General features: G+C 63.2%; 1 long non-coding RNA gene across 1 annotated transcript; it reads right to left on the bottom strand.

The window, feature by feature from the left end:
• On the bottom strand, nt 1–1,081 carry LOC309452552. The gene is made up of 3 exons (XR_014186578.1): nt 986–1,081; nt 203–347; nt 1–83 (listed from the first exon to the last, which is right to left on the bottom strand). It is a non-coding gene; the product is annotated as an uncharacterized lncRNA (long non-coding RNA).
• Between the last annotated feature and the right edge of the window lie 10,087 nt (nt 1,082–11,168).

Here is an 11,168-nt window from a genome sequence, read left to right on the forward strand (position 1 = left end):
GGTGGGGGAGGGGCAGGTCCCGCTCTCCCCCGACGACACCGACGTTTCTGATTCGTCCTCGTCCTCGGGCGGCGCCCGCGGCCCTGGGGACCCAGGAGTTCGGGAGGGACCCAGGAGTGCCCCAAGGGACCCAGGAGTGCCCCAGGGACCCTGTATCACCTGGAGGCCCCGCGCCCCCCCCCCCGGCCCCTCCCCCGCTCACCGGCCGCCGCTTCCTCTTCCTCCTCCTCCTCTTCTCTTCCTCCTCGTCTTCCTCTTCCTCCTCCTCCTCCTCCTCCCCCGCGAAGGCTCCGCCCTCGGCCCCGCCCACTTCCCCCGTCCGCCGCCCGTCCGCCATCATGGCCGCCCTGTGCCGGACACGCCCACTGGGGCCCTGGCCACGCCCACCGCCCCAAGCCCCGCCCACAATGCCCCCGGGCCCAACAATAGATCCCAAGCCCCGCCCACTAGCCACTAAGCCCCGCCCACCCAGCCCCCAACCCCCATCAGCCCCGCCCACTGCGCTCAGGCCCCGCCCACCAGGTCCCAGCCCTCCCCATCAAGTCTCAGGCCCCGCCCACAACATCCCAAGCCCCGCCCACAACCTCTCAAGCCACACACTGCATCCCAAGCCCCGCCCACCATTCACCAAACCCCGCCCCTTTCATCAGGCCCCACCCCACCCCCCCGAGGCTCCGCCCCCCGGCTGCCTGACCCATCGTGTCCCAGGCCCCGCCCACAACAGCCCAAGCCCCGCCCACACCCCCCAGTCCCCACACGGCGCCCCCGAGGCCCCGCCCACTCTCCACTAATCCCCGCCCACCCGCGAGGCCCCGCCCCCTCCCACAACCCCCGCGCGCCCGCGGCCCCTGCGGGGGGGGGAGGAGCGGGGGGGGGGGGGGGGCCAGCGGCGTTTCCCAGGATCCCCCGCGCGGTGGGGGGGGATGGGGGGGGGAGGTGGGTCCGCCCCGCTCCCACAATTCCCCGCGGCCCCGCTCGCGCTCACCGGCCGCGGAGCCGCCGCCGCCTCGGCCGCCGCTTCCGGTGCGCGCGTGCGCGGGGGGGCGGGGCCGACCCCGCCGAGAAAGGGGGAAACGCCCCCCCCGGAGCTCCGCCCCCCTCCCCGGCACTCGCGCCCCGCCCCCCCGCGCACGCGCGGACACTCCCACAATGTGCGCGTGCGCCGGGGGGGGGGGGGCTGGTGGGGGGGGGGTGGAGCAGGACGCCTGGGTCCCTCCCGGACTCCTGGGTCCCCTGTTTGGGTGCCCCCGAACTCCTGGGTCCCCCCCGAACTCCTGGGTCCCTTGGGGCACTCCTGGGTCCCTTGGGGCACTCCTGGGTCCCTCCCGCACTCCTGGGTCCCTCCCGAACTCCTGGGTCCCTTGGGGCACTCCTGGGTCCCTCCCGGACTCCTGGGTCCCTCCCGGACTCCTGGGTCCCTTGGGGCACTCCTGGGTCCCTCCCGGACTCCTGGGTCCCTCCCGAACTCCTGGGTCCCTTGGGGCACTCCTGGGTCCCCTGAGGCCCCGCCCCGCGGGTTCGGCCGCGCGTGGGTGGGGGCGGGGCTCGGCGCTGTCATTGCGGCTGCGGGTTCCCGGCACGTGGCTCGCGGGGACCCAGGCGTCCGGGGCGGGGTGGGGGGGGGGGAGGGGTGTGACCCGAACTCCTGGGTCCCCCCGGACGCCTGGGTCCCCGCACGTGTCCGGCCCCGCGGGGAAAAAACCGCCCACGGGCGGGAAACTGGGACAAGGGGCCCGGACGCCTGGGTCCCTTCATCTGTGGGTCCCGAACTCCTGGGTCCCCTAATGTCTATGGGTCCCGAACTCCTGGGTCCCTGTTCTGTGGGTCCCTCATCCTGTGGGTCCCGAACTCCTGGGTCCCCCAATGTCTATGGGTCCCGAACTCCAGGTTCCCTTATTCTATGGGTCCCGAACTCCTGGGTCCCGTATCCTGTGGGTCCTGAACTCCTGGGTCCCTGTTCTATGGGTCCCGAACTCCCGGGTCCCTTAATCTGTGGGTCCTGAACTCCTGGGTCCTCTAATGTCTATGTGTCCCGGACACCTGGGTCCCTCATCCTGTGGGTCCCGAACTCCTGGGTCCCTTATCCTGTGGGTCCCGAAATCCTGGGTCCCCTAATGTCTATGGGTCCCGAACTCCTGGGTCCCTCATCCTGTGGGTCCCAAACTCCTGGGTCCCTTAATCTGTGGGTCCTGAACTCCTGGGTCCTCTAATGTCTATGGGTCCCGAACTCCTGGGTCCCTTATTCTATGGGTCCCATATCCTGTGGGTCCCGAACTCCTGGGTCCCTTATTCTATGGGTCCCATATCCTGTGGGTCCCGAACTCCTGGGTCCCTTATTCTGTGGGTCCCGAACTCCTGGGTCCCTGTTCTGTGGGTCCCGAACTCCTGGGTCCCATATCCTGTGGGTCCCGAACTCCTGGGTCCCTTATTCTGTGGGTCCCGAACTCCTGGGTCCCTTATTCTATGGGTCCCATATCCTGTGGGTCCCGAACTCCTGGGTCCCTGTTCTGTGGGTCCCGAACTCCTGGGTCCCTGTTCTGTGGGTCCCGCGGGCGCTGCGGTGCGGGTGCGGGGGTGGGGCCGCCCGGACGCCTGGGTCCCTCCCGGATGCCTGGGTCCCCGCGCGGGGGCGGGGCGGGTTCCCCACATTCCGGGGTGTCACCGCCGCCCCTCCCCCCCCCCGCAGGGCCCGGCCCGGGGGGGGGAGGGGCGGGGGGGGGGAGGGGCGGATAAATGGGGGGGACCCCGCGTCCCCTCCCCCACCCGCCCGGACCATGGGGCTGCGGCTGCTGCTGCTGCTCGGTGCGTGGGGGAGGGGCGGGGGGCTATGGGGGTCCTATGGGTGCTATAGGGTCCTATGGGTGCTATGGGGGGTCCTGTGGGTGCTATGGGGGTCCTATGGGTGCTATGGGGGGTCCTGTGGGTGCTATGGGGGGCTATGGGTGCTATGGGTCCTATGGGTGCTATGGGTCCTATGGGTGCTATAGGGGGTCCTATGGGTGCTATGGGTCCTATGGGTGCTATAGGGGGTCCTATGGGTGCTATGGGGGGCTATGGGTGCTGGGGGGGGTCCTATGGGTGCTATGGGGGGCTATGGGTGCTATAGGGGTATGGGTGCTATAGAGGGTCCTATGGGTGCTATGGGGGGCTATGGGTGCTATAGGGGGCTATGGGTGCTATAGGGGTATGGGTGCTATAGAGGGTCCTATGGGTGCTATGGGGGGTTATGGGTGCTATGGGGGACTATGGGTGCTATGGGGGGCTATGGGTGCTGGGGGGGGGGTCCTATGGGTGCTATGGGGGGCTATGGGTGCTATGGGTCCTATGGGGGGTCCTATGGGTGCTATGGGGGGCTGGAGTGTCCCATGGGTGCTATGGGGGGGTCCTATGGGTGCTATAGTGTGCTATGGGGGGCTATGGGGGCTATAGGGTGCTATGGGTCCTATGGGGAGTTCTATGGGTGCTATGGGTCCTATTGGGGTCCTATGGGTGCTATAGGGGACTATGGGGGGCTGAGGAGTCCTATGGGGGCCATGGGGTGCTATAGGGGGCTATAGGACATTCTATGGGTGCTATGGGGTCATATGGGTGCTGGGGGTCCCATGGGTGCTGTAGGGGGTTCTATGGGTGCTATAGTGTGATATGGGTGCTATAGGTTCTGTAGGGGGTTCTATGGGTGCTATGGGGGGCTGGGGGTTGATCCGGGTGCTATAGGGGGTTATAGGGTCCCATGGGTGCTATGGGGCTCTATGGGGATCTATAGGGTCTATAGGGCAGTATAGGGTGCTATGGGGATGTATAGGGTCTATGGGGCACTATAGGGTTCTATGGGGCTCTAAGGGGAATCTATGGAGATCTATAGGGCTCTACATGGTCTATAGGGCACTATGGGGTGCTGTGGGGATCTATAGGATCTATGGGGGTCTATAGGGCACTATAATGATCTGTAGGGCTCTATAGGGTCTATAGGGCACTATGGGGATCTATGGGGATCTATAGGGTCTATGGGGATCTATAGGGTCTATGGGGCTCTATAGGATCTATGGGGCTCTATAGGGTCCTATGGGCTCTCTCGGGGTCTCCCCAGCCCCATAGGTCCCTATAGGCCCCTATAGCTCCCTCTCTTGGCCCCTCCCCCCCAGCTGCCATTGGCCGCTGCGTTGCGGCCCCGCCCTGTCCCCGCCCCGGCCCCGCCCCTCCCCGTGACGTCATCGACCAGGGGGCGCCCGCCGATGACGTCATCAGCGAGGGGACCACGGCGCCGCCCTATGACGTCATCAACGGGGCGACTCCTGCCGACTACGCCACCAGCGAAGGGGTCACGGCGGCCGATGACGTCATCGATGACGTCACGGCGGCCGATGACGTCACCAGCGAGGGGACCAGCCCACCCAGTGTCACCAGTGACCCCAATGGGGACCCAACCGGGGTCTATGGGGGCGACACCAACACGACGGGAAACGTCACCGCGGCGCCCAATGGGGACGGTGATGACGTCACCACCGCGGGGGACAACGATGACGTCACCACCAATGGGGACGTCGTATTGGATGTGACTCAGCAGCCCAGTGTCACCAGTGACCCCAATGGGGACCCCACTGGGGTCTATGGGGGTGACACCCACACAATGGAGTTTGTCACCACGGCGCCCATAGGGGACAATGGGGACGTCACTGGGTCCCCCAATGGGGGCAATGATGACGTCACCACCAATGGGGACGTCACCGGGTCCCCCATTGGTGACAATGATGACGTCACCACCAATGGGGAGGTCGATGTGGGGCCAACCGGCCAACCCGGTGCCACCTGCGTCCATGGGGACACTTGGGGACACGTCACCGAGGTCTATGGAGATGCCACCACCAATGGGGACGCTGGAACCACCCCCCCGGGATGTGACAATGATGATGTCACCACCAATGGGGACGTCGTATTGGACGTGACTCAACAGCCCAGTGTCACCAGTGACCCCAATGGGGCCCCAACCGGGGTCTATGGGGACGTCACCACCAATGGGGACGTTGGTACCGGGTCCCCCAATGGGGACATTGATGACGTCACCACCAATGGGGATGTCGTATTGGATGTGACTCAGCAGCCCAGTGTCACCAGTGACCCCAATGGGGACCCCACTGGGGTCTATGGGGGTGACACCCACACAATGGAGTTTGTCACCACGGCGCCCATAGGGGACAATGGGGACGGCACCACCAATGGGGACGTTGGCACCGGGTCCCCCAATGGGGACATTGATGACGTCACCACCAATGGGGACGTCGTATTGGATGTGACTCAAGAGCCCAGTGTCACCAGTGACCCCAATGGGGACCCCACTGGGGTCTATGATGACGTCACCACCAATGGGGACGTCACTGGGTCCCCCATTGGTGACAATGATGACGTCACCACCAATGGGGAGGTCGATGTGGGGCCAACCGGCCAACCCGGTGCCACCTGCGTCCATGGGGACACTTGGGGACACGTCACCGAGGTCTATGGAGATGCCACCACCAATGGGGGCATTGGAACCACCCCCCCGGGATGTGACAATGATGACGTCACCACCAATGGGGACCCCACTGGGGTCTATGGGGACGTCACCACCAATGGGGACGTTGCCACCGAGTCCCCTGTTGGTGACCATGATGACGTCACCACCAATGGGGACGTCGTATTGGACGTGACTCAACAGCCCAGCGTCACCAGTGACCCCAATGGGGACCCCACTGGGGTCTATGATGACCTCACCACCAATGGGGACGTCACCGGGTCCCCCATTGGTGACAATGATGACATCACCACCAATGGGGAGGTCGATGTGGGGCCAACCGGCCAAGCTGGTGCCACCTGCGTCCATGGGGACACTTGGGGACACGTCACCGAGGTCTATGGAGATGCCACCACCAATGGGGACACTGGAACCACCCCCCCGGGATGTGACAATGATGATGTCACCACCAATGGGGACGTCGTATTGGACGTGACTCAACAGCCCAGTGTCACCAGTGACCCCAATGGGGCCCCAACCGGGGTCTATGGGGACGTCACCACCAATGGGGACGTTGGTACCGGGTCCCCCAATGGGGACATTGATGACGTCACCACCAATGGGGATGTCGTATTGGATGTGACTCAGCAGCCCAGTGTCACCAGTGACCCCAATGGGGACCCCACTGGGGTCTATGGGGGTGACACCCACACAATGGAGTTTGTCACCACGGCGCCCATAGGGGACAATGGGGACGGCACCACCAATGGGGACGTTGGCACCGGGTCCCCCAATGGGGACATTGATGACGTCACCACCAATGGGGACGTCGTATTGGATGTGACTCAAGAGCCCAGTGTCACCAGTGACCCCAATGGGGACCCCACTGGGGTCTATGATGACGTCACCACCAATGGGGACGTCACTGGGTCCCCCATTGGTGACAATGATGACGTCACCACCAATGGGGAGGTCGATGTGGGGCCAACCAGCCAACCCGGTGCCACCTGCGTCCATGGGGACACTTGGGGACACGTCACCGAGGTCTATGGAGATGCCACCACCAATGGGGACGCTGGAACCACCCCCCCGGGGTGTGACACTGATGACGTCACCACCAATGGGGACCCAACTGGGGTCTATGGGGACGTCACCACCAATGGGGACGTTGCCACCGAGTCCCCTGTTGGTGACCATGATGACGTCACCACCAATGGGGACGTCGTATTGGACGTGACTCAACAGCCCAGCGTCACCAGTGACCCCAATGGGGACCCCACTGGGGTCTATGATGACCTCACCACCAATGGGGACGTCACCGGGTCCCCCATTGGTGACAATGATGACATCACCACCAATGGGGAGGTCGATGTGGGGCCAACCGGCCAACCCGGTGCCACCTGCGTCCATGGGGACACTTGGGGACACGTCACCGAGGTCTATGGGGACGTCACCACCAATGGGGACACTGGAACCACCCCCCCGGGATGTGGCAATGATGACGTCACCACCAATGGGGACGTCCTGTTGGATGTGACACAACAGCCCAGTGTCACCAGTGACCCCAATGGGGACCCCACTGGGGTCTATGGGGGTGACACCCACACAATGGAGTTTGTCACCACGGCGCCCATAGGGGACAATGGGGACGTCGCCACCAATGGGGACGTTGGCACCGGGTCCCCCAATGGGGACCATGATGACGTCACCACCAATGGGGACGTCGTATTGGATGTGACTCAACAGCCCAGTGTCACCAGTGACCCCAATGGGGACCCCACTGGGGTCTATGATGACGTCACCACCAATGGGGACGTCACTGGGTCCCCCATTGGTGACAATGATGACATCACCACCAATGGGGAGGTCGATGTGGGGCCAACCGGCCAACCCGGTGCCACCTGCGTCCATGGGGACACTTGGGGACACGTCACCGATGTCTATGGGGACGTCACCACCAATGGGGACACTGGAACCACCCCCCCGGGATGTGACAATGATGACGTCACCACCAATGGGGACGTTAATGTGGGGGGGACGGAGCCACCCAGTGTCACCAGTGACCCCAATGGGGCCCCAACCGGGGTCTATGGGGACGTCACGACCAATGGGGACGTTGGTACCGGGTCCCCCAGTGGGGACATTGATGACGTCACCACCAATGGGGACGTCGTATTGGACGTGACTCAACAGCCCAGTGTCACCAGTGACCCCAATGGGGACCCCACTGGGGTCTATGATGACGTCACCACCAATGGGGACGTCACTGGGTCCCCCATTGGTGACAATGATGACGTCACCACCAATGGGGAGGTCGATGTGGGGCCAACCGGCCAACCCGGTGCCACCTGCGTCCATGGGGACACTTGGGGACACGTCACCGAGGTCTATGGAGATGCCACCACCAATGGGGACGCTGGAACCACCCCCCCGGGGTGTGACAATGATGACGTCACCACCAATGGGGACGTCGTATTGGATGTGACTCAGCAGCCCAGTGTCACCAGTGACCCCAATGGGGACCCCACTGGGGTCTATGGGGACGTCACCACCAATGGGGACGTCGTATTGGATGTGACTCAGCAGCCCAGTGTCACCAGTGACCCCAATGGGGCCCCCACTGGGGTCTATGGGGGTGACACCCACACAATGGAGTTTGTCACCACAGCGCCCATAGGGGACAATGGGGACAGCACCACCAATGGGGACGTTGGCACCGGCTCCCCCAATGGGGCCAATGATGCCGATGACGTCATGGGGGCGGCGCCGGCCCCTCCCCCGCTCTGCCCGCCCCCTCCCCCCCCTGCCACCCTGAGGGCGGGGCCTCAGGGGCTCAGCAGCCCCGCCCCCGCCCTGCGGCCCCTCCCCCTCCTGCTGCTGCTGCCCCTCCCCCTCCTGCTGCACTGATGGACCCTGGAGTGCCCCCCAAGGGACCCAGGAGTTCGGGAGGGACCCAGGAGTTCGGGGAGGGACCCAGGAGTTCGGGAGGGACCCAGGAGTTCGGGACCCAGCACCAGCTGTAATGAATAAAACTTAATGGGATTGACCATCTCTGTGTGAGCTCATTGGGGAGGGACCCAGGTGTCCGGGAGGGACCCAGGAGTTCGGGAAGGGACCCAGGAGTGCCCCAGGGACCCAGGAGTTCGGGAGGGACCCAGGAGTGCCCCAGGGACCCAGGAGTTCGGGAGGGACCCAGGAGTTCGGGAAGGGACCCAGGAGTTCGGGACGGACCCAGGAGTTCGGGAAGGGACCCAGGAGTTCGGGAGGGACCCAGGAGTTCGGGAAGGGACCCAGGAGTTCGGGGGGGAACCCAGGAGTTCGGGAGGGACCCAGGAGTTCGGGAGGGATACTCCTGGGTCCCTCCCGGATGCCTGGGTCCCTTTTTGAGGGGAGCTGGTAGAGGGGAATCTATGGGTCAGGAGGGATCTATGGGGCAAGAGGTCTCTCTATGGGGCCCGGACGCCTGGGTCCCCTCTCCGGTGTCTTCCCCTCCCCCCCCTATTATTTCTCTCTCATTAATTAAAGCTCGTTAATTGCTGCTGAGCTCCCACCCCTCCCCCTCCGCCCCGCCCTGCCCCCCGGGGGACCCAGGCGTTCGGGCCCCACCCGTGTGGGGCGGGGCGCCCCTCCCCCCCCGCTATGGGGTGAGTCACTTGGGGGGTGAGTCAGGGCTGGGGGGTGGGGGGGGATCTATGGGGCTGGGATTTGGGTCTATGGGGGTGGGTTATGGGGCAGATCTATGGGGCAGGAGCTGTGGGGCAGGTTTATGGGGTTGATTCATGGGCCTGTGCTGTGGGGCAGAACTATGGGGCGAATCTATGGGGCAGATTTATGGGGCGAATCTATGGGGCGGAGGGGGTGGCAGGGATCTATGGGGCAGATCTATGGGACCAGGAGTAGAGGAGAGATCTATGGGGCAGAGCTATTGGGTGGATCTGTGGGGTGGATCTATGGGGCAGGGGGGTGTCAGGGATCTGTAGGGCAGAGCTATGGGGCAGATCTATGGGGCAGGGTTCTGGGGTGGCTCTATGGGGTTGGGCTATAGTAAAGCTCTATGGGGCAGGATCTATGGGGCTGGGCTATAGTACAGCTCTATGGGGCAGGATCTATGGGACAGGATCTATGGGCCTGGGCTATAGCACAGCTCTATGGGGCAGGATCTATGGGTCTGGGCTATAGCACAGCTCTATGGGGCAGGATCTATGGGGCTGGGCTATAGCACAGCTCTATGGGGCAGGATCTATGGGGCAGGGTTGTGGGGGCAGCTCTATGGGGCAGGATCTATGGGGCAGGACCTATGGGTCTGGCTCCGTGGGTCATTGACCCCTATGGGGCGGGTCCCCCCCCGGCGGCCCCGCCCCCGCCCCGCCCGATTCCCGCGCCCATAAGTGGGGGCGGCGGCCGCGCCCCACGGAACAGCCGCGATGTGGGGCCGGGACGTGGGGGGAGCGCCGGGGGGGCTGCGGCTGCTGCTGCTGCTGCTGCCAGGTGGGACTTGGGGGGCTGGGGACCTATGGGGCACTTGTGGGGCTGAGGGACTTATGGGGCACTTGTGGGGCTGAGGGACATGTGGGGCACTTGTGTGGCAGGTGGGGGGCTGAGGACTTGGGGGACTTATGGGGCACTTGGGGAGCTGGGGGGAACTTGGGGGGCTGGGGGACATGTGGGGCACTTGGGGGGCAGGTGTGGGGCTGGGGGCTTGGGGGGCTGGGCACTTGTGGGGCTGAGGGACTTATGGGGCATTTGTGGGGCTGGGTGGGTACCAGGGCTCTATGGGGCAGGATCCCTGGGTCTATATCTATGGGGCGGTATCTATGGGTCTGTATCTCTCTATGGGTCGGTATCTATGGGTCTCTATGGTCACTCTATGTGTCTCTATGGTCACTCTATGTGTTTCTATGGGTCTCCATGTGTCTCTATGGTCACTCTATGTGTCTCTATGGGTCTCCATGTGTCTCTATGGTCACTCTATGGCTCTCTATGGGTCAATCTATGGGGCAGGCTCTATGGGGCTGCAGTGCCTGCGCTGTGGGTCGGTGTCTATGGGTCTCTATGGGTCTCTATGCGTCTCCATGTGTCTCTATGGTCACTCTATGTGTCTCTATGTGTCTCTATGGTCACTCTATGGGTCTCTATGGTCACTCTATGGTCACTCTATGGGTCTCTATGGTCACTCTATGGGTCTCTATGTGTCTCTATGGCCACTCTATGGTCACTCTATGGGTCTCTATGGTCACTCTATGGTCACTCTATGGGTCTCTATGTGTCTCTATGTGTCTCTATGGTCACTCTATGGGTCTCTATGTGTCTCTATGGTCACTCTATGTGTCTCTATGTGTCTCTATGGTCACTCTATGGTCACTCTATGGGTCTCTATGGTCACTCTATGGTCACTCTATGTGTCTCTATGTGTCTCTATGGTCACTCTATGGGTCTCTATGTGTCTCTATGGTCACTCTATGGTCACTCTATGGGTCTCTATGGTCACTCTATGGGTCTCTATGGGTCTCTATGTGTCTCTATGGTCACTCTATGGGTCTCTATGAGTCTCTATGGTCACTCTATGGGTCTCTATGGTCACTCTATGTGTCTCTATGTGTCTCTATGGTCACTCTATGGGTCTCTATGTGTCTCTATGGGTCTCTATGGTCACTCTATGGGTCAATCTATGGGGCAGGCG

Source organism: Streptopelia decaocto (assembly GCF_964273445.1).
Source record: "Streptopelia decaocto genome assembly, contig: HAP1_SCAFFOLD_1672, whole genome shotgun sequence".
Lineage (NCBI taxonomy): Eukaryota > Metazoa > Chordata > Aves > Columbiformes > Columbidae > Streptopelia > Streptopelia decaocto.